Here is a 22,627-nt window from a genome sequence, read left to right on the forward strand (position 1 = left end):
TAGCAACAACATATTAGTACTGTCATTACGTTGGCATGCTCATGTTAGCATTTAGCTCAAGGCACTGCCTGTACCTAAGTGTAGCTTCACAGAGCTGCTAACGCATGGCTTTAGACTGCAAGACGTCTTCAACTTTAAAGATGACGTACTGAAGTACACCTTTAAATGAATTTTGAGTTACTAAAATTAATTCAAATAAGTATATATAATTAAAATAAACTTCATGACACCATCTTTATGATATAGCAAATTACCTTTTTTATTTAAACAAATTTTGACATGCCGACCTCAACAGTTCAGCTGTTGCTATGAAAATGTTCTCAATCCAGCAGCTGCCTCAGGGTCTTCATAAAAGTCGCTGCAGGCGATCATTCTGTATTGCACCTGAGGGTGTAAATGAGAATGCTGGATAATGTTCTGTCATTCATCTCCATGAAGGTCACATCCTCTTGATCGCTTCCGATCTGAGCCGTGGGCCACTCTGCTGATGATTTTTTCAGCATCTCACTTCAGTGTTGGCAGCTGTATTGATATATATTTTAAATCTTTCAGGTCCCATATGGAAACTGACCCTGCTATGTTTTCATCTGCTGACTTCCAACAGCAAAGTTGATCCTGAAATGTTGCTGAGATTCTGGACTACATTAAAGGGACTAAGCCATCCAAGTACATAAGAGCAATCAGCAAAATAATTTCAAACTTGGAATTACTGAAAGCAACACAAATAAAGTATTTACACAACCCCTGTTAGCTTGTATCAATATTACCACCTTTTAAAGTGAATGAATGTGCCTTCTGTCTAATGGGGGTCTACAGAACAATCACCACATATGCAGGCAATGGACCTGTGCTAATGAAAAGCTATTAGCAGCATTCTCCATTTAAACAGCACAAGCCGAATCAATTTAGAGCATTTTTATTCCATATGCCTGTACCCTCTGTAGCCTGCTTAGTGGTCACTCACAGGGCAGTGAGAGGAATATCAGAGCACTGTCTCAGCTTGTAAGGAAGGGTTGAGGAGTACGCCAGCATTACTAACTTTTAATAATCAAGAATACGGATTCTAGTGACTTTAAATGGGTTAAACATAAACTGTGTTCATCTTTCTTTAAGGCACAAATACCAGGCTGCTGTGCACAGATTTTAACATCACTCTAGAAATAATATGTTTTCAAAAGTACTAAATTAGCAGAAAATTAAAAAGAAATGAGGTCCAATTTACATTTTAATTGTTTTATTCAGCGTAAATAATGCTGAAATATTCTTTGACCTTTAGCTTTAACATCATTTCATATCTCATAACAATAAAATGAGTGTAGCTCTCACATTTCAGCTGTATTTACATGCTGGCTGTCACACACAGAGGATGTGTGACTCACCAAGACCCGCAACACACAGGTCTCTGGTTGAGCTTGGTCACTATTCTTGCCTGTTGTCCTCAATGCTGCATGGTTCACTTGTATTCATCAACTTTATTTATTTTCTAATTCAACTGAGCAATGCCAGACCAAATGTAAACAACCTATTCTTTTTTTCCCTTGTAATTACTGAAAATGAAATGATTCTATGGAACTTTTTTTACTGTGTTACTTGCCCAAGGCTCTGTATTTAATCCACTGCCAAAGCTGCCTCACCCTGTGCTTGTTGCAGGTTTTCAGCTGCTTGTACCTCTGTGGGCTATTCAGCGGGCTAACGACAGCCACAGGAGTGTTTTGGACATTATTCTGTAATCCCAGAGCGAGAGCAAACTCCCATCAAGCATACAAAAATGACAAGAGAGGGTGGGAATAATCTTTATGTTGTAAAGAACCCGTGCTCATTGCTTTTGAAATGGCACAAAAAAGCCTCCATTCTCCTTGGGAGGTGAAGGACTTGCTGTGTTAAAACATCAATTCATAAAACATCAGTTTCAGTCAAGTTTTCTCAACGGTATAGGAGACCAGAGGAGACGAGAACAAAGCGCTCTCGGACGTGCCACAGACGCGGAGCTAGTGCATATGTGGAAACCAGCTGGACACATCTGAGCCTCGCCACAACTGATCTCTGGCTGCTAAGTCAATCTAAAAGTCAAACACACTCACTCCTCACTCTTAAATACTAATAAAGCACATGCCCTCTGCTGAAACTATTCCCCCCGCGCTGCATCCTCAATGCACTTTGCACGCGTCTGTGCACGTGCCTGAGCTGTTTAAATACAGCACAAATCACTGCATACACAGGTGTGGCCGTCACTGCGTGTTACTGCTTGCATGTATATAAGGGCCTGGTAGAACACTGTAACAGAGGAGATATGACTCTCATCAAGATGTCTGGCTGCGCGGTGCAGAGACCACACCAAGCCTGGACCAAAGCCATCGAGCAGGTAGAGGCCATAAATCACGTCTCAGTCAGGCCAGGGACAGACGTAGACACAGACAGTCTCCGCCTGCTGTCACGCTACCTAGAAGTACGCTTACAACTGCCTACAGCTATACACGCATGCTACAACACACACATGCACATGTGCAGTGGGCCACACTCACACACATACAGGACTCTGTGGTCAACAAGGATCTTGCACCGTCCACTGGGCCTGGAGAGGAAAAAAAAAGTAGTTTATGGGCCTAATGCAGACGTCAAGGGCATTGTAGTTTTGATTTACGGTGGCCCTGTGGCCGGATTGTGATGTATTGCAGAGGCGCGGCATTTTACATTGTGATGAATACTGTTGGGTGCGGGACCAGATAAATTCTGAAGACACTTTAGGGGGTGCTGTATGCCAGGCGCTCAGCCTCGAAGGTTGCCAAGGAAAAGCCAAAGCATTATTTATAGAAATACCAGGGCTGCTTTTTTTTTGTTTTTAATTCATTCTTCAGCAACTCACAAGTCAAACATTCACACATCTTTCAAAAAGGGCAAAGGGGGAGGTTTTTTTTATAGTAGTGTAATATGATGGAAGAAAATAATAAGTCCACCTGGAAGACAGGAATACATGATTTGAGAAAGGCTGGAGTCTAACGAAAAAAAATCACAATGGATGTCTCGAGGTGGGGTTTCAATTCCAATGAATGTGGTGGCTCACAGCAATACGAAGCACGCACACTCCAAACTAAAAAAAAAAAATGCCAATTGATTGTCCCTCTTCTGCTTCTCTTTCACTCCTCATCTCACTTTTTTTCCCACACTCCTCACTTTCATCTCTCCTTCTCCATCAGCTCTAAGGGGATATGAACACAAACAAATGTGACGGCATGCATGGCGTTATGACCAGGCGCAGGAGGCGAGGGAGAACCTTGATGTGTTGCACACCGGAGAGACAGAGCGGCAGATACACATCATAAATCTAAATAACTAAACAGTCCTACTTTAGAAGGTATGCATGCATAAGGAATGCTGAACACACGACTGACACTGATTGTGCTGCGCAGAAATCTGTTTATATAATATCATAAATCAAACATCACAAGTAAAGCGAGGCTGCAGCGAGCCGTAAGCACCCACTTCTTCTGATGTATGTGCTTGGCAATGCATAGCTGCTTATAGTCTGCTTATGTGGCGGAAGGCTTGTTGTCAGAAGGAGATGATAACTGTGCTTCCAGTTTAATATCATAACATGCGGTAATCCTCTTAAGGCTGGGATAGTAGATGATCTCCAGACAAAGACAGTCTTGCAAGGGACAAGCCATACCTTATCCCCATCACTCTGACTCCTCCCCCCAGATTGGGACAGCTGCTCGCTCAACACAGAAATAACATGACACACAAAACATTAATACACACATAAGCATGTGCACATATGGAGCAGGTAATGTGCAGCGATGGGAGACATCAGCCAAGCATAATCTCCCTATTCACAGACAGACTAAATCCCTCGAGGTGCTGAAAGGGCCACCTATAGGTCGGGTCTGAGTGAGAGTCTCACTATTTGGACTGACATCTGGCCTCAGATGGACAGTCAAAAAGCACTCAGTGTGCTCATACATAACTATGTCACATCTCTGTTACCTTCTCAGATGTGGAGCATCTCATGCTAGTTATAGACCGTTTCAAACTTGACAACATAAACATTGTAAATGGGGCCCTTTATATTTCCTGTTGGAATGATTTGCAGTGACTGTGAATGACATCAGCTGACAGAAAGCAAACATGGACTCAAGCTGTGGCCTGGCAATGCAATTCCAATGAAACTGTCTATATGCAGGTCAGCTTATTTATTTTGGCTTAGAGAAGAAACAGGAAGTATATATGGAAATGTCTTTATATCTATGTGAAGTGCACAGGTACAGCCCTGTATTCCAAGGTATTTTGTTAGATGACTTCCCATCTCACAATTTACACCAAATGCCAGTGTCCAATTTACCTTGAATGGCAGCTGCATTCTAGTGAAATCATGGGATCACAAGAGTTTTCCTTGTAGACTCTATCCCAGAAAGCTCTTTCTCAAGGAAATCTATTCACTTGAATCAAAAACAGCCTTTTGTCATAACCTTAACTAAGGAATATCATTCTGGCAGAAAGCCGTTTAGGAAAACTACCACCTGCTTCACAAGAACTCATCTTGTCACAAGTAATGTGTTTGTTTCTGAACCACCAGTGGATTGTACCAATCAGGATCCTGTGAAACGCTTCTGGCAGCTACAGGTTTGAAATAGGTGTGTGTAATAATTTGGAGAAGCAACGGCCCATTCAAAACAACACTGGTGACTCCAACAAAGGTTAGCATAGATGCTGCATTAGCATCAGTTAAATCAGAACTGGAGAGTATACATTCACTTGCCACCTTGCTAGTACCAGGTTGGACCCCCTTTTGTCTTCATACTTGCCTTACTTCTTGGTGGCATAGATTCACCAAGGTACTGGAAACATTCCTCAGAGATTTTGGTCCATATTGACATGATAGCATCACACAGTTGCTGCAGATTTGTCGGTTGCACATCCATGATGTGAATCTCCCGTTCTACCACATCCCAAAGGTGCTCTATTGGATTGAGATCTGGTGAGTGTGGAGGCCATTGGAGTACAGTGAACTCATTGTCATGTTCAAGAAACCAGTTTGAGATGATTTGAGCTTTGTGACATGGTGCGTTATCCTGCTGGAAGTAGCCATCAGAAGATGGGTACACTGTGGTCATAAAGGGATGGACACGGTCAGCAACTATACTCAGGTAGGCTGTGGCCCAAAGTGTGCCAAGAAAATATCCCCACACCATTACACACCACTCCACATACAAGGCAGGATGGATCCATGCTTTCATGTTGTTTACGCCAAACTCTGACCCTACCATCTGAATGAAGCAGCAGAAATCGAGACTCATCAGTCTTCCAGTTTTCCAATCTTCTGTTGTCCAATTTTGATGAGCCCATGTGACTTGTATGCCTCAGTTTCTTGTTCTTAGCTGACAGGAGTGGCACCCGGTGTGGTCTTCTGCTGCTGTAGCCCATCTGCTTCAAGGTTCGATGTGTTCGTCCAGAGATGATCTTCTGCATACCTTGGTTGTAACGAGTGGTTATTTGAGTGACTGTTGCCTTTCTATCATCTTGAACCAGTCTGGCCAGCAGTGGTTGTCCTTGAAAATCCCAGTAGATCAGCAGTTTCTGAAATACTCAGACCAGCCTGTCTGGCACCAACAACCATGCCAAGTTCAGAGTCACCTAAATCACCTTTCGTCCCCATTCTCATGCTCAGTTTGAACTTGACCATGTCTACATGCTTAAATGCGTCAAGTTGCTGCCACATGATTGACTGACTAGCTATTTGTGTTAATGAGCAGTTGAACAGATGTACCTAATCAAGTGGCCAGTAAGGCTATCTTCATCAATAAGAGAGCAAAGAGAACAGCACTGAAGGCTTTTCTCGATGGAAAAGATGTTTCCACTCTTCTTCCAACTGGCTTCTGCTTTTATGATGGACGGTGATAGACAGATGGTTCGTCCAATCACCTGCCAAGTATGCTTTGCAAGTGTCTGCCCTTTTCCAAACAGTTCCCAGTGACGACTTCTCAGATGGTTTTGTGTAAATAACAATCTGGCATGTTAGGTTTATTTTCAGAGCCAATGCAGGAAGTACTGTGCCATTTTATTTAGGCAACAGTAAGAGTGTGAAGGGTGGTGAATGAATGATGGAGGACACTAGAGTTGTCCTGCCAAGTGATATTTGCCTTTTTATGATAACTACAATCTTTCTCTAACCTTTAGCGGGTCATGTGTTGCCTAACGGCTTTAATTTATAATTTGGCTGTGTGCCTACTGTGTGCATTCTGTATGGGCTTGTGCTTGGACCTCTAGCACGTGCCAAGTATATTTAGTACTGCAGCAGGTTTTGCGTAAGTTGTTATTTCACACGTGCTTGTTGGGAACAAAGCTGTCTGAAAATCACACCTCCTGGCTCTGATGTCCAATCAAACTTCTATGGCGTCTGGCGCGTAATCACACTTTTCAAGAGGTGTGCAGCGCAACTCTGTGGCTCTGTTTGAGCCCCTTACACCATATCTTTGGAGACTCTGCACAGACTTTTCTGCGTAAGTATTAACTAGTCATAATGCTCACAGTGTTCTCAGACAGAACATCATCCATTTGCACAGTTTTGACAGCTGGACCATTTGTGCAGTCCATGTTAATTCACCCCAGACAGCCAATGTACAAACTGTAAAGACATCAGCTGTAAACTAGCTAGAAACCACTGACCTTCTTTCATTCTGTCTGAACACCTCAACTGTAAACTTTTCTGCTGTAACCACAGTCTTTCCCTTACCTTGTAAAAAAAAAAAAAACAGGCAGTTTTACGGAATCGCCCAATACCAATGCTCTTGTTTGGCGACAGAGTTGACGGGTGCTTTAAATACTAATATGGAGATTGCAGGATGTGCTCCTCTTCCCCTCAGCCTGTAAAGTCAGTCAAGGTATGCAGATTTCTCAATTGCCTATTTGATTTTAAATAAAAAGGCATGGCAATCTAACACATGCAGCAACCAGGTCAGCCTCCTTTTGTCACAGACTTTGCCTGTGAGGTGAAAGGTTGCCTCTGATCTCCTTTGATCCGTGGCATTAGTGGCAATATTCAACAGCATCACTAAAAACAACCCATCTGTCTGTCTACATGGTCCATACACAGACCTCTGGGATTCAGAGCGTGATCGCTTCCAACCTACCAGCCCCCCACTTTTACCCCAACACACACATACACACAGTCCCAACCCGGTGAGAGATTAAAGCTGCCACAGACCTATATCACTACATAATCCTTTGTTTAAAAGAATTTCAGCATCTCAAATCACGACAGTGTCAACATCCTCTCCAGGACGGCATTTTGTGAAAAAGAAGCCAAGAGATTACATCGGTTATTATTCAGCACAGAATATTACATTTAGATATACAATGGTGATGCAGGTAAGCTTTGGCAGCAATAAGATAAAAATATGAATATGGTCTCTATTGTTAGAGGATTATTGTGACGGTGGGGGTGCAATCAATAGTGACGGAAAAAGGGACATGTATAAAGCTTTTCATGGGCTGACGGCTACACAACTTACAGTAACCAGATGTAAGATGTTTGGAACTGTCACATGTTCAGATATACACCAGGAGGCGTAGACACACACACACACACACACACACACACACTCTCACTCACACACCATTAGGGCTTGACAGAGGGCACCTCTACAGAAAAATACCCTGGATCATTGGGGGATGAAATCTCACATTAATCCTTATTCACCCTTCCAGCCTTGCACATTAAACAACACTCTATTACACACACACACACATACACACATGCCCTATCACCTCACCATGGCGACACAGATTTGTTTAGACACCCTGCCACATCATATCCCCCAACCACCACCACCACACGTATGCACAGACACACACAGACATACAGACTGCATGCTTGGCACTGCACTCCGCTTCATCACCACCTACTTCACTGTTACAGTCCGAAAGCGCTGTTTCTCTATTATCTCCACTCCAGAATCATGAGCAGGATCAACACACAAGTGGGTTACACGGGGAGAAAACACTCTCAGTGGTGTGGCAGACAGGTTGCAGCACAACATAGAGGATGTTTACATTTGGAGGATCAGAGGATTTTTTTCCCACTTAGGTTCGTAGCCCAGGCTGTTTTAGATGGTGCTGTTGGCTGATATTAGGCATAGTGTGTCTGATTGGATACCACTTATAATCTTTCAGTCTCAGGCTGTGGAAACGCTGCAGAGGCTGGATCTTGATATGGGTTTTTTTTTTACAAGAGAAGTTGAGCAAATATTAAAATTGAGGTGAAAGAACTTCACTCTCAATTCAAATGAATTGCACTTTCTGTCAGCAAGCGCTTTGTATTGTCATTTTCTCCATACTAATGGACTGTTGTGCTTTATTCTGCCTCCAGACATTACTGATTGCCTCTGAAATTCCTTTAAAGAAGTGAAGCTGCATTAGAAACACTGGTCTGCAACCCGCCCACATGCCTATTTTTTTAAAAAACAAAGCACAGTTTTACGAACAAAGACATCATTAAGCTAAATGATGTGTTAAAATGAACATTTTCAAGGTGAAGCACACAGAGGGATTTGAGGGTGATACCAATCTTTATTTATCCCACATAGCGCTGAATCGAAGCCTGTGCAAGAGTGAACTGAGGGAGGTTTAAAAGATATGTTATAAGTTATATTGTGTTCTTCAATCAATATTCATGCGATTCTGTGACAAACAAGATTATCAGTGCCATCTTTGTTGATCCCTCAGCGGTTATTGAAGCTCTGACAAAAGGCTCTTGCTCATCTCAGCCTTGTTTACGGTCGATACCTCCCTGCAAGAGATGGTTTTGATTCGGTAACCCTGCGTGTAAAATGTGTTTTCTGCCTCAAAAGGAAGTAACCTTTTGTTATCAGTGTTTGCTTCACAAAACCACAGAGTGTGTTATTAGCAGACAGATAGTGTCACGACATGTTTTTTTTAAAAGTCAGCTAATTAGATGATTTGCTAAAACACTAGGGAGCGTGAATTATTAGATCCCACCACACTGGCAGAGATGACAAGTAAATTGACAAAGGTGGGAATATAAACATGTAACATACAGCCTGTGTGTGATTAAAAGGCATGCAGGCTAATATATATACAGCTGTAATTACATCAAGTGTTATTAAGTGGCGAGCATACTGTGGGAATTGATTATGTTACAGTATAGAGCCAAATCCATCTCTGGGAATGTCGTGGATAAATCACTTACATGAGAGAAAACAATGACTCATAAGAAACACCTTAATTCTTCAAACCTAACTGAGGCGGAATTGAACCTTATTGAGTTTTCATCCAGAATTCATTTTTAAAAAAGTCCAGCCTTACAAATGATTGATACCGCAACATTAAGTACAGGATGCTAGGCAACCAGAATCTTTTTCTGCTGAAATTATCCACAGTGGTACAGAGTGGGCTTCTAATAATTTAGAGGCACTGAAAGGACTTCAGCGAGTGATTTTCTGGGGGGGGGGGGGGGGGGGGTATCAAAGGAAACTTTACAAGAATAAGGGTCATTACAACATCGTGACAGCATTTGAATTCTGCATTGGTGCCACTTCCAATTGAAGTCAATGGGGCAGGCATGGCAAGTCCCACTATAACCCTTACTATGTGGTTTCATCTTTGACTGAAAAATGCTTCCACAAAATAAAAAAAAAATCACAGTACATGATGCTGACTGATGTTTTTTTTCTAAATGTGAGTGCCAGGTTTCCTTGTTATTGGTCTTCACACAGATCACGACTCTGCTGTCAGCTGCACACAGCTTAAATCAAGCCCCTGGTGTGTCCGAGATAGCTGCTACATCATGACACACGGCAGGTCTGACCTACTGTCACTGACCAGACTGCAATTATAACCAGATCAATGTATTAATGGCTCTGATAATAACTGACTAGAGTTAGGCAAATATCCTTTAAGGGACAGTCCACCCCTTGTCACTCCAGATATCAGCCTTCTCTCGAATATAATGGTCCTAGATGGCACTCTGCTTGTGGTGCTTAATGTGCAAAAACATTTGAAACACTCAACAGCAATGTCTCTTTCCAGAAATCATGACCCAGTTACAGACCTTAGTGTTAGCAGTTTCGTGTAGGAACTATTTTCTTCTACTAAATGCAAACTGAATCACTGCCCAGAAGGAAGCGTGCATCTACTCATGGATTAGAGGCTTGTGCCCATGACAGCTTAAGATGTAAACATTAGAGCTGTCCTCATAGGCTTTAAGGCTAGCTAGCTCAGTGGTGCTAGGTGAGCTAGCAGTAGATGCACCCTTCCTTTTGTGCTGTGATTTGGTTGGCGGGTGTAGTTCGGTAGGAGGAAATAGTCCCTAAATGGAACTGCACTCATCTGTGGGTTATCTTGAGTAAGGTCACGTTATCGGGAAAGAGGTTTCATTGCTGTTGAGTTTTTCAAATGTACTTTTTCGGCCCTTTGAGCACCACGAGCCGAGTGCCATCTAGTTCCATTATATTCAAGAGCAGGCAGACATCTCTACAGCTGTATCTCCAACACTCAGCAACTCAAATAAAATAATCTAGATTCCTTCACTGAACATAGAGTCTGTATATAGAGACTAGACCATATGTTACACTGCCTCACAGTTTGTATCAATGATTTAGCACACACAGAAGTCAACAATTAGGCAAGAGGTGCTGTAACACTGTCACTAACCAACACTGCAGCTCCTTGGATGGAAAAATAAAGCACAAGGATTATTTTCTTTCTGACATTTTATCTTCAAATGTATGTAGGACAGCTCAAAAGAGATATTGCTGGCTAAAGTTAGCTAAACAAATGCTAACACGCATTCACATACTACAGTGATGTAATGATCCTTCCCTCTTTTGTAGTTTCCTTGTTTTTATCCAGGAAACGGATCTCTGGATGTGGTGTCTGTCATGGCAACCAATTAAATGAAGATTTCTCGATTAAAATCCTTTCTTTTTTTGTGCCAACTAAGAACAGTTTTTATCTGTTGTATAAGTGATTTCTTGTAAGGCCGTTTCAGGACAGGTAACCAAAGCAACACGTGAGTTTCAGTCGATCAATATCAGTGGTTTTCCAGGTCGAGCACAAAAAGCACACGTGTCAGTCAAAAACAGGTCATTCATCCATTAGCAGGGATAGAAAGGTAACAGACAAACAAACACAAATGGGCCTCTGCCTATCCATTATCGGCACTCCTACTTTGCAGATCTCGACAGCTCCCACACTCTGAGGCTGGGTGTCATGTAACGTTTAAACTGCAACCACGCAGAGACCCATCAGCGTGTTAAATGTGTGGTGGGAACAGATTTAGAAGATTTAGGGTAATGGAATAATCACTGTGAAGGAGCACGGCGGAGCGGAGTCACGCAAGACTAGTTGTGGCGACCTTGGATTCTATCGATACAATCAGCTGTGTCTATCTCTTACAAAACAACACGGGGGGCTTGTTGCCTTGCAGACGACTCAAAATCAAACCCAATCTCAGTTCTGATTACAATGGATAGATTTTATACCAGGGGCCAGTGAATGAAGACAATAACAGCGTGGGAGCTTGAAGAAATAAAATTTAGACAAAGATCAAAATAGCAGAGTGACTTCACGACTTATGAAAGAAAAAAAAAAGCATTGAAATCAGCTTAATTCACATCCTTATCTCAGCGAGAGATATTGTAACCTTTGAAGTCATTTTACAGTCATTATGACAAGAGTGGCGATATGTTCCACACATGATTAGGAGTTATTACTTGTCCCTAGGGCTATGCACATGTGTGTGTGGAGAGCATATACGCGGCTGTTTATGTGAGTGTGATATAGTTGATGTGTATCAGTGCTGTATGCTGTCTGAGTGGTGTATAATTGTGTTGTCACTGAGGTGTGAAGAGAGCTGCTGGGAGAGACAGAGACACAAAGACGAGTGGGAGGGCTAAAGCATGTGGGTGGTCATGGAGGTGAAAAGGTTAGCGCCGAGAGTGGTCTTCACCCATGGGCCCTAAAAGAGTATCTGTTTGTCTCAATCAACAAAGACCGTGGAGAAGTGAATGCGGGGCAGCTTTACCACTCAAGAGGCAGAGCACAGCCACACTCATGTTCACACACATACATCAGCACAAGCTATATCTTTCACAACTCTTATTTCATGCTTTCAGCATCTTTCTATCTTTCTCTCCACCTCTGTAACTGCCTTGCCCCCTCCTCTCTACCTCTCTGAGCGGGATTTGTGATCTAAGATCAGTACGGCCTTAATGCCCTTCTCAGTAGACTGACAGATGATCCAGCCTGCCCTTTGGGCTCCAGTCGGAATGGCTACAGATCAATACCCGAGCTGGCTGCCTGTCAGCATTCACATAAACATGCACGCTTGCACACCGCACATGCACGCACGTACACACACCCACACAAGGCTTTCACGTGCTAGGACAGCATCAAAGCTCATCTGAGCCTGCTGGCATTTACCGGAACAGGACCTGGATGTGTGCAACACGGCAGGAGGGGACATTCCCGGGATAGTCCCCAGCCTAGAGAAGCAGCATGTTTGGAGGATGACGGAGCCGAGGAATCCTGCTCAGAGATTCCTCTGGCTCCGGCGGCTGGTTAAATTAAGCGGTTTGGATGGACGGACTGGCAGACTGAACGAACAAAGCAACAGGTTGAAGAAATAATCAAGAGGTTGAAATGTTTGCGAGGTGTGTGTGGCCGTTTAACCTTTCTGGGGGAATGTGTGTGTGGTCACTTGTGAATGACACCTCATTGTGCTGTGGGTGCTACTTGTGCTGTTGGTGTGACTCCATCAGCTGAGAATGGGCAGTCCAATTTAGAAGTTTAGGTTCACTCACTAAAATGAACTGTATGTAAAACGTTTTAATCATATGTACAGTATGTGTGTAACAGTGGGTACTGTTGCACGCTATACCAAAACTTATGTACTTTATTCACATGAAAAAAAGTTTGATATTTGAATTTCCCAATATTCAGAACTTGCTGGTCAAATGATCGGCGGACATGCAGCTGTACATTCATCCCTGTTGATACAGCGCAAGCATCAGTTTTGATTGGGAGAAAGGAGCTATGTCTTACCACATCTACTACTGACAACAGCGGCGGAAATCAACAGTGGGATTGCTTTGCCCACTGAATCGGTGCTGCCGTCGAACCCACTTATATAACAAGGCCTGTGTACAAAAGCTGCTATAAAACAGTGGCATGCAAGGGAGGACACTTCAAACCATGCCAAGCATCTCAGTCAGTGACAGACACCATGACCTCGCTGCGGAGTACAAAACACAACAGGTTAGCGAATAAGCTAGCTGGCTAGGACTCGTAGGACTGTAATCAGCTGCTATATTACATGAGATACGTAGGATATTAGTGGCATCATGTTTCAATGTTAGGCCTTCCCTGTATTGTAAATAGCATGACAAACATATTAGAAAGTATGAGTTTCAAAACTACAAATTTATCAAAAGCTATAGTTATTCGGGGGTGTCATTTTGCAAAATAGCACAGGGCTAATGTTACCACTAGCTATATGTCGGCTTTTTTGTGTTGCACATTTAGCGAACATATCGTCACACAGTGGTACACTGTACAACAGTGGCGTAAGGTGGTTATGAAAAGTAAGATGATAAGTGCCCATTATTGTGGACATATCGTCTCGTCACATGATCAGAGATTTGACCCTGAATAACAACATTTATATTACCCAGCGATTCTCACTGCATATCTGTACATAACAAAAAATACCAAAAAGAAAATATTAATTCAACCAATTCAATAGCTGATTTATTGTTATAGGATAGTTAATGTATAGAATAGTACATATCTAGAGTAGCTGCATCGTGGTGCGTTTGTTAGCATTGTCACTTCACAGCAACAGGGTGCCCGGTTTGAATCCAGGGTGGGGGGCTCCAACCCCAGGGTTGGGTAGCCCTTTTGTGCAGAGTTTGCATGTTCTCCCTGTGTTAGCGTGGGTTTTTCTCCAGGTACTCCGGCTTCCTCCCACAGTCCAAAGACATGCAGGATGGGGATAGGTTAATTGGTGACTCTGAATTGCCCGTAGGTGTGAATGTGAGCGCGAATGATTGTCTGTCTCTATAGGCCCGTTTCCACTGCAGGAACTTCGGGGTAATTTTATGGGGCCGGGGCCGTTGGTGCTTGTCTCCACCGCTGGAACCACCCCCGAAGGACAGAGTTCCGGAACTTTTACAGGGGCTAAATAAGTCCCTGCCTCGGAGTAGGTACTCAGAACGGCCCCGAGAAACTCCTGGCTGGGGCTTGGGGATTATTTGATTATTTGGTTCCCTCGGGTCATGCTGCAGCTAACGCTCCGCTAGCTGCTCCCAGCTAGCCCTGGCTCTCCGTTTGAATCCAAACGGAGAGCCAGGGCTAGCTCAGAGACTAGCGGAGGCTAACTGGCTGTGCTTCCCTCTGGTCATGCTGCAGCTAACGCTCCACTAGCCGCTCCCAGCGAGCTCTGGTTTGTTATTCAGGTTAAAAGTGGGAAGAGGCAGCAGATCTGTCGGGCAGCTGAGTGAAGTGGAGCCTAAGGAGGAAGCACCGGTTAGCCCCAGTTTCACTACAGGCAGATTCACTCGCTACAGGGGCGAGGGAATAAAACCTGAAGAGCCAATCAGAGTGATCTCTTTCACCGACAAGCTCAACCAGCGATTCAACATGCTCAATCAGCCGAAAAGCCACAGACGCCAAAGTGCTGACGGTGCAGGACACACCGCAAAAACTAGAGTGACAGACGCTTACCGATGGCCCGACTTTGGTCGATGGCCAACCATCAGGTTGGTGTGTCAAAGCCTTAACAGGGATAAGCAGTTACAGAAAATGAATGAATGAATGATTTATAGTTATAGAATAAGCATATGATATTGTTATAGACGCTACTGACTATTTTACACAAAAAAAGAGAAGGAAAAAAGAAACATGACAGAAATGGGTTGGCCTTTTTCAAGGGCATATGTAGCAACAAAATGGTTTTAATGTAATGAGTTCTTCTTTCAACATAGACATATTTTCAAGGCCCTCCAACACATTGTTGGAAGGCGCACTATTTCTATGGGCCCCCCACCTCAAGGGCCCCGGTGCAACTGCACTGCCTGCATTGTCTACATTTGTGTCCCTGCATCCACATAATGTCCCTTGCTACAAAAATGTGCGTTGCTGGAGTAAATTTTAATTTTCTAATTTTAATTGGAAATGGCCTGTTGGTAGAATTATAGTTTGGCATTTTGAAGCTCTTCATTGAATAATACATGGGCACTGTGCATGGCAAGTCTAGAAGACATAATATATTAACATCTAACCCAATAAATATAACCATAGATTAGCTATTTCTCTGATATGTATGAAATTAAAATGAAACAGTATGTTGGAGACTCTGGTTTTACATCAAAATGTGATCAACCCTTATGGATCTTCTGTTTTTACTCTGTTCGGTATCAGGTATCAAATCAGTATTGTTTCAGTCTCAAGTATGATTTCGGTGTGTAAGTATTGTGATACTTAACTTGATTTATAATAAAGTCAAAATAAAAGAATTGTGACAACACTAACAGAGGGTTCATTTTATCAAGTCAAGTCAGTATTCCTTGATAACTGTTATAACTTTTTTTTATTTTCAGAGAATAAGATCTGAGGATTTAATACCAAGACTGAATAAAAGGTTAAGGATGGACTTTTTTCACCATACGGCTCTGATGAGCTCCACAACATCAGGCTCCACTCACGCACAAATAGGCTGAGTAATTACCCTCCTGGCTGGAGGAATTAGAAATGTCTCTCCCTCCCAAACATCACTCTCGCGCGTTATTAGACCACTGCGACGGCATGCAAATGTTATGAAAATATTAGGTGCAACCTTAAGAGAAGGTTGCTCATATTTATATGTTTTATTTCCCATTTATATTCATGCAGAGGAGCAGAATCATCATATTGCATTGTTAGGAGACAACCAATTCATACACGTCTGCAATGCAAGCACACATGCAAACAGTTGCACACACATGCATGTTGCTGCATTATTTATTTTGACAATGAAGGGCGTTGCGGAGGAACCACACTGAATCGCTCATCAATTCCAAATATGCAATGCCTCTGTCTGCACACTCACACCATCTTTCCAAACAGAGCCGATGTGCATTGACCTATGCAAATATACTCTGTCCAAAAGGGAGCCTGTATTGCCATTATTCTACTGTGTATTGCGTCACTGATCTTCGCTACATAAATAAAAATGAGAGATGTATAAATAATGCAACCATGGATTTGACACTCAAAATTACACTGGCACCCCCCGTACTCAACTTGTCTGCCACCTCCCTCTCTCAAGCAGGCAGTAATTTATTGTCTCCAACTGCCATAGCAGAGTCAATCAATAGCCAATTAAAGACAGGCATATAAGGTCTCCAGTGGCCACCAGTGCATGTGGTGCTGTTTGACCGGGGAAATAAATATGTAAATGGCTCACTGGTGGAATATCATCAGTCAGTATCTTTCAGCGAGCACAACAGGAGGGATATCAATAACAGTCCCCACACACATAAACTCCCCTCCCAGTATGTTAACCTCCCCGTACTGTGCTGCAAGGCCTCTCGTGGTCAGAGAGGCCCAAAGGGGCTGTAACCCCAGGCTGAGGGGTTGTGAGAGGTGCTTGCGCGTGTCCTTGTCTGTCAATATAACAAATGATATGCAGGTTGAAGCACTTACAATGTAAACCGACATACACACTGCTAAACAGCCCTGTTTCTAAATGCTCTGTTGTTGTTTTTGTGTCTAATTGCACATTTAATCACACTGAACACTAACCACAGGCCCCGAGGTTCCTCTCTTGCTCTCTCAGTCCTGCTGCACAGAAACTCTCAACCCTTTCATGGAGAGAAAAGGGACAAGCCGGATACAGCTGGCTCCAGAGATGCAGATATAGATTCAATCCCTGACAATCCGAAAGAGATGTGAAAAAGCCAGAGTAAGGCTGGAGACGTCAAAGCCAGAGCAGCGACAGACAAGTGAAAATACAATGGTTTCCCTGCAGACAACACTGCAAACATGGAGGATGCTGAAGCTGCCATCTGAGTTTGCATTATTACGTGTTGCCACAGTATGTAAACAATATACGCTTTGATATACAAACAGAGGCAGGAAGTGCCCCTTCACTTAAATACAAATAATCATAAAAATAAGTACTTTTTTATCCTTTATTCACAAAATGAATCTTAGTCAAAGCTTAAAATAATATGGAATTGACATTATCATATTGCCATATTTTCGCAATTTGGTGGACTAATTTAATTAAAGACGTTGTTTGATCTGCTATAAAAGGGTGTCTGTAATCTGCTGCAAATCCTTAATTAAAGCAGGAAATCAATAACAAGATGGCACGATTAACAGTGTATTGATCCTTCAAGGAGAAATTCACTTATGAAAAAGGACTTAGTGAAATTAAGGCTACTTAAAACCATAAAAGTGTTGGTGGAGCGCAGATGCCTTGAGCAGCTGGAACAGTAGAGGGATATAACAGTGTGTATTTACTGAAGTACTGACGTGAAGTACAATTTTATGTGTCTTTTACTCCACTACATTTATCTTTTTGTTGCAAAGTATCACAAAGACGTCACACTGCATTATGAGAACTTTGGATACTTCTACTTTTTCTTAAAGGAGCTGTATATGACATTCAGAGTGTTAATATAGCAGCAAAACACTATCTGCTATAGCGGAGCAATGGCATCCTGAGAGGAAAATAAAGTCACGCTCCCTTTATGTGGGTTGTAACCTGAGCCTTCCTGTTGTGTGTCGTGGTATCTGTGCCAGCTGTGCATGCATGTTAGTGAATGTGAGTCCCTGTGAGCGTGCTCCTTTGGCCAGCTCAGCGCTGCAGCTTTACACTGCACCCATACAGCCGTTACTGCTGATATCAGGATGGCGTCGTCCCCAGAGCGTAGTGCCCACCCTCCAGTTTCCTGCCTGGTAACAATGTTAGCTCTGTCAGTACTGTTTATAGAGTTAGCACTGTTGCTGCTAGCCACCAGCTCAGCCAGCTTCAGGTTAAGGGTCATGTGTAGGAAATCCCACCCCAAACTTGAAATGATATTTTCATTTCTGCAGTAAAGTTGGGCACTTTCACATGGGGTTCTATGGGGGTCGACACACTTTTGGGGCCTCAAGTGGCCATTAGAGGAATTGCAGTTTTTGGCATTTTCACACTGGCTTCATTTTTCAGCCCTAGAGGTTCCTGCTTGGCTGCTTTTTACTGCTGTAGATGCTCACGGTTGGGCTAATTTAAACTCTATAAATACTGCTGTGTAGTCTCATCTACAGCAGTTTGTCGTATTGTAAGATGTGTTTGTAGCGACACTGTCCTGCAAGAACCATGAATCTCTAAAAAAAAAAAAAAAATCAACTTTTCATGAGCTGAGAAAAACAGCCCCAAGTTCAGCTTTGTGACGATGCATTTTTCAGAGGGTTTCTAAATTGTTTATATGGCTTAAGAAGTAGAAGGAACACTTCATCCTTCAATTTTGCAGAAACAGTCAAAATTCAGAATCACCAAATTTGGAAATAAATGGATTTCACTGGACAGGAGGGGTGTGAAAAACTGTAATTTGAAAAGCAACTAAAGCTGTCAGACAAATGTAGAGGAGTAGAAAGTACAATATTAGCCTCTGAAATGAGTGGAGTAGAAAGTTACATAAAATGCAGCACTTGACCAAATGCACTTAATTTCCACCACTGGCAAAAAGCTCACAGTTGAAACAGTTAACTAAAAGTAATGGATAAATGGTTGGAACATCTAGATTCTGCCACTGGTAATACAAATACAAACTTGACCAAACTAGTATTAACACCAATCGCTCAATTGTATTGAACTTAATTATAATTAAATAATATCCAGTTTAACATCACAGGGGCCGTCGAAGGAGGAATACTTGAGTTTATCTTATAGGACGTCTTTTATAGCCAGGACCAAACAGAGCAATGACAGTCAGGAAGATCTAGCAAGAAGTTGCTGTTATGCCAGGTTCAGACTACATGACATGTACGGACCGTCACTATGTCACATTAGGGGATTGTGGAGTCATAAATTCTTGCTGTGGTGTTGGCCAACAGACATGACAGTCAACCCATTGTTCCACAATTAATCATTGCTGGTTGTCTGTCATGATGTGTAAAATGTCATCAGATTAGTCACGTCTCTTCTTCTTCTTCTTCTTCTTCTTCTACTTCGGAGAAGAGCAAGAAGTGCCATCAGACGGCAGGAGCGACATTTGAAGTGTTATGGAAAAACTGTGCAAGTCACTGAATTTTCCACAAAAAGTTCCTGCAAATGTTTCAAAATAAAAACCTTCCTTGAAAATGGAAGGATTCTCTTCACTGAAATGATAAGAGGCTTTTAATTTCAAACAGATACAGGAGATGTTAAGTTTGAAATGATGATGTGAAGCATTAAATTTAACAGGGCGAACGGGGTGGATTAAAAATAAAAACAGAAAAATACAGAGGGAATGAGAAAGACCAAGCCACTAGTTCTGAGAACTATGGTATGTTTGTCTACCCAGTGTCTCAATCCTTCCACATTATGAAGAACTGACAGTCTTTGCCAGCTCTATGCTAATGGAAGCAGTCAACACGACAGGTTGCTGAAGTGCTACTGCTATTTCACACCAGCATTTTTCATTTTTTAATCTACTGTGGTTGTCCCTAGAGGAAATATCAAGAAGGCTTGGGTGTTCTTGCCATACAGTTGTCCATGGCAACAGGTCACTCTGTGTCCTGTCAAAGTGACAGCTGTGATGGAATGAGTCATGGAGGAAGATTAAACATGCTAGACTTACTGTCACGACATCGTGAGGTGTCCGTCATGATGTTGCGTCATCATGACACACTGCACAGGATGAAATGATGGATTATCACGCACGACACTCATTGGTGTTCATGATCTGAGCTGATACTATACGGTGGTCGTGTCTGGCTGTAATCAGACTGATATCATGTAGTCTGAACCTGGCATTATTTATGAAGAGGATGTATTTATGAGCTGGGACTAAATTTAGATTTATGAACTAAAAACCGATCCCTCTGGTGACGGAAACTCCACCAGAAAGAGTGAAACTTGGTTTGAGGGTGCAACACAACACAGAGAGAAGCATCATAAAGGAAATTAGCCATCTGTCTCTCATACACATGCACACAAACATGTAGTGATCTAACACCCTGCAGACTGTAGGGCCTGGCAGAGATGCACTGTGGGAGTGAGAGCGTGATGTGCAACACACAAAACCTTGACCCCCCTTCAATCCAAACCCCCCGTGAATAATCTCCTGCCGTGGAACTTTACACCTCGATACAGGGCCTCTTGAACACTCATCCCCTTGCATGAATAGCATTGCAGCCTCTCTCACTCTCTGCCCATCTCTGTGTCTCTCTCCCGCTCTACATTCCTCCTTCCACTGGCTCTGCCACCACAGGCGCCGTCGAAGAGCCTGACAGTTCAGCCCCGCTTTGATCTCAAGGCACAGGTTATCTGTTGCCTGGCTAATTTTAGTTAGCCCCTTTAAGCTTCGCGTCTCTTTGAAGAGCAGGTACCATGAAGCAGGGAGTTCTGGGTGGTTATCAGTGTGGCCCCTACACTCTGAGGGAGAGGGATTCACCCCTCTGTCTACAAAGGTCTACTGTAATCTGGACAAGATTATCCACCCTGCTACATCTCTGTCTTAATCAACTCTGTGCACGGAGCGATCCCAGGTGCAACAGTGTGGGCTGAAAATAAAGAAATGTTTGCGCCAAAGTGCTTTTCCATCCAAAGGGGCTTGTTAAATAAACAGAGAAATACACAAGGTGTTTAAGAGGGAGTGCGACTGAATCCTCTCGGGTAATTAGAGGCTCACAGTTTCATTTTGCTGCGATGTTAACAGATTGTCATGGCAGATGGAGGAGGGGTGTGGCAGGTGAAAGCAGAAATCTTACCTTTCCTAAGAGGAAGAGAAAGAGGAGGAGAGACTGTTTGCACCTCAGGCTGGGGAGGTCAAAAGTCTGCAAAAACAAACAGAGAGTCAGTCAGTTTTGGTCTTACAGTCAGTGGAACTTTGAGCTTGAAATATCATCTGTATGTTCAATTCTTTTTATTTATTTAGAGTTTCATTTATTAAATCAGTCAACCAGTGGGCATTCTCCTACAAGCTGGTATTCCCTACCTCCACTACACCCAATGAATTATAATGTCCCGGAGAAAAAAGTCTTATTCAAACAATAAAACAGGAATATAAAAACTTAGGCTTGTATCCGAACAGCCTGGAGTTGTTATTAAAATTTGAACAGCGTCCACAGCGCAACCTCGGGCAGACTGTGTTTACAGCAGGTTGCACAGCAGTACACTTAAGTTGTCTCCCTGTGATTTTACAGAACGGTCGGCCAGCTGGTCTGAGCCTCACTCAAGACAATAAAGCCCTTAGACTGTGGCCTTGCATGCTCCAGCAGAAAGCCAAATCACAACACGAGCACGGGGGCAACATTTCGAGGTGAAAGGGCGAGCCTTGAAAGCAAATACGCCTGTCCGTTTCGCACCTATGCAGCAGCGCGCATATGCAATTCTCTTTCTTTATCTTTCAGTGCTGTCTTTGTCAAGCACACTACTGAGATCAAACACACGCAGTCATGCAAAAAAAAACCACACAGGCATACAGAACCATGCAGCCAAGGAAGGCTACACGGAATATCAAAGCGCTGCTCTTGCTCTCCAGCGTGAATGATGGTTCTCCAGGAGCACCTTCAGATGAGAGGAGCAGGAGGTGTCTGCGGGTTGATTTAGCGCCTCAATCTCATACAAGAGAGGTCACTTTTCTCCCCACAGGATGACTTACGAGGGCACAGCCACTGCTTTCATTTCCATTTTATTTTGAGGAATGGTGGCTAAAGTTTCCCTCTATCTGTTGTAAAAGCTGTTGCAGAAGCTCACGGAAGGACAATGGCCGCCACCAGTGCCAAGGGGGCTATTTCTGTATGGCAATGTCATGTTCTCTACAAGGATAGCAGTGGTACTTCTTCAATTTCCAGGACAATCTATTCAAGGTTTATCTTTCTGAGAGTTGAGAAGAGCTGCAATGCTCGTAAGTATGCAGGAAGAGGTTCAGGCCAGGGGACATGGCAAAGTCAATGTCCATTCAAGCACAATATCTGAGGCTTCTTTCTGAGCTTGACTGATAGGGAGCAATGAGTGCACACACTGTACTCTACCAGTCAGGTGTGAACCCTTAATATGTCAGTCAGAATTGTCTTACTCTATAATTTCCCCCATCTTTTCAGAGCCTCTTTTCATTACAAACACACTTATTCTGTAAAAGGCGACGACAAGACTGAATGAATTGGCTTCAGGGTTTTCAATTTCTATCAAAAGACACAACGTCAAAAGACCTAAGGTCAGGAGAGAGTGAAAAGCACTGTGTGGCTGGGTGGGCAGGCACAACAGAACAGGAGAGAGGAACAGAAAGGAGGTAAGTAGTGAGAAGAGAATGAGCATACTGTTTGTGTGTGAGCGTGGCAGGAGGTGAAGACTGATAGATAATAAGGAAACAGGGAGATAACAAGAGGAAGAGAGGGAGAGAAAAAAAAACCCACAGTGATCAATAGAGCGAGAACCCGC

General features: G+C 43.0%; 1 protein-coding gene across 2 annotated transcripts in view; it reads right to left on the bottom strand.

The window, feature by feature from the left end:
- tspan9a (tetraspanin 9a) overlaps positions 1-22,627 on the bottom strand; it is a 218,806-nt gene that overhangs the window by 138,257 nt on the left and 57,922 nt on the right. For both annotated transcript variants that reach the window (XM_033621406.2, XM_033621405.2), the window contains one exon: positions 20,956-21,021. The gene's annotated coding sequence lies outside the window, so the exon portion shown is untranslated. The remainder of the gene's footprint in view (positions 1-20,955; positions 21,022-22,627) is intronic.

The sequence above is a fragment of the Epinephelus lanceolatus genome, chromosome 5, assembly GCF_041903045.1.
Source record: "Epinephelus lanceolatus isolate andai-2023 chromosome 5, ASM4190304v1, whole genome shotgun sequence".
NCBI lineage: Eukaryota > Metazoa > Chordata > Actinopteri > Perciformes > Serranidae > Epinephelus > Epinephelus lanceolatus.